This window comes from Bombus terrestris, unplaced genomic scaffold (assembly GCF_910591885.1).
Source record: "Bombus terrestris unplaced genomic scaffold, iyBomTerr1.2, whole genome shotgun sequence".
NCBI classification, from domain to species: Eukaryota; Metazoa; Arthropoda; class Insecta; order Hymenoptera; family Apidae; genus Bombus; species Bombus terrestris.
In genome coordinates, this window is record NW_025963548.1 from 27,672 (window position 1) to 29,429 (window position 1,758).

At 49.9% G+C, this 1,758-nt stretch overlaps 1 non-coding gene across 1 annotated transcript; it reads right to left on the bottom strand.

Annotated features, from left to right (window-relative positions):
• Positions 1-550: 550 nt before the first annotated feature.
• LOC125386954 lies at positions 551-705 on the bottom strand. Its single transcript, XR_007227557.1, has one exon. It is a non-coding gene; the product is annotated as a 5.8S ribosomal RNA (ribosomal RNA).
• Positions 706-1,758: the final 1,053 nt, after the last annotated feature.

Consider the following 1,758-nt stretch of genomic DNA (forward strand, 5'->3'; position numbering starts at 1 on the left):
GGACAACACTACGTATATATATATATATATATATATATAATATATTCGATAACCGACACGAAGCGGTGCATAAGCGGGCGGTCGTACGAAAGAACGACTCACGACGCCGCTAGCACTCACGCAGGTCCGTGACGGTTCTCTCCGCTCTTATTCGTATCCTTCTTCGTGCTCTTCCTCCGACTCTGAAACGTTCTACGTATCGTAAGAACGACGGCGGGTTGTCGAAGGCACCAAGGGACAGAGAGAGACAGAGGTAGAATTTCGTAGTGTCTCCCGTGAACACGATAGTTTATATATCGAGCATGCGTACGAATTGCACGGTCTCGGCACGACCGCGACGAACGCCGACGAGCGTCCAACAATCGCTCGTACGTCGCGTACGTTCTCTCGCGTCCGCTCTTGTTCGTATCCTTCTTCGTGCGCTTCCTCCGACTCTGAAACGTTCTACGTATCGTAAGAACGACGGCGGGTTGTCGAAGGCACCAAGGGACAGAGAGAGACAGATAGAGAGGAACGACACGCAACGCAAGCAGTCTTAGGTTTACGTGAGCAACCCTCAGCCAGGCGTGGTCCAGGAATTGTATCCGTGGACCGCAATGTGCGTTCGAAATGTCGATGTTCATGTGTCCTGCAGTTCACACGTTGACGCGCAATTAGCTGCGTTCTTCATCGACCCACGAGCCAAGTGATCCACCGTTCAGGGTAATCTTTTTATATATTTTTTAAAACTTTTGTACTCCATGTACTCTTAATACTCGGTTCGAGCGAAGCCGAGATCCGACACGACCGACCAACGGGAATCGGACGCGCAGAAGTCGCCGGAAGATCGACGACACGAAAACGTTCGAAAATGAAATCCGACGAACGCGCGAAGATACGCGCGTCCGCCGGCCGGGCGAAAAGTACATTATGATATATAACAACCATCGAGATCGAAGCTCCGTTCGTCAGGAAACGACGGGGATATAACACCCGATTCTGAATCCTCTGTTCAGCACACGATCTCGCGAAGAAATACGCACGGTGGCTAGCCCATATATATATATATATATATGTGTGTGTGTGTATATAATACGATACTACGCATTCCTCTCGTCCAATTATTCAAGAAAAAGAGCGTGCGCCTCCATCGTTCGGGTGATGTAAAGATTCGATGGGACTCGCGCGACCCTCGGCCTCGAGCGGTCTTTCCTCCCAATATCCAGAAGCCGAGCTTTGAAAAAACTCTAGCGACGGCACGGGTGTCCGACTCACGACATCGAGGCTTCGAAGTCGGCGATCTCCTCCGAACGGATGGCGATCGCGACGACTCAAAGCGTGAAAAATCGACGAAAGAGAACACATCTCCGTTCAGGTGATTGTTTTTTTTTAAATAAAAAAAATTCGATGGGAATCGCATCCATCTACCTCGCGCGGTCTTTCTTCCCAATATCCAGAAGCCGAGCTTTGAAAAAACTCTAGCGACGGCACGGGTGTCCGACTCACGACAACGAGGATAGACAGCCTGCGGTCCCCTCTGAACGGGTTATATAGCGACGAACTAGATAAAACTTTAGTCGTTCAGGTAGTGTTTAAAAAAAATAAAAAAATTCGATGGGAATCGCATCCATCTACCTCGCGCGGTCTTTCTTCCCAATATCCAGAAGCCGAGCTTTGAAAAAACTCTAGCGACGGCACGGGTGTCCGACTCACGACAACGAGGATAGACAGCCTGCGGTCCCCTCTGAACGGGATTATATGCGACGGTAGGCAACGAAC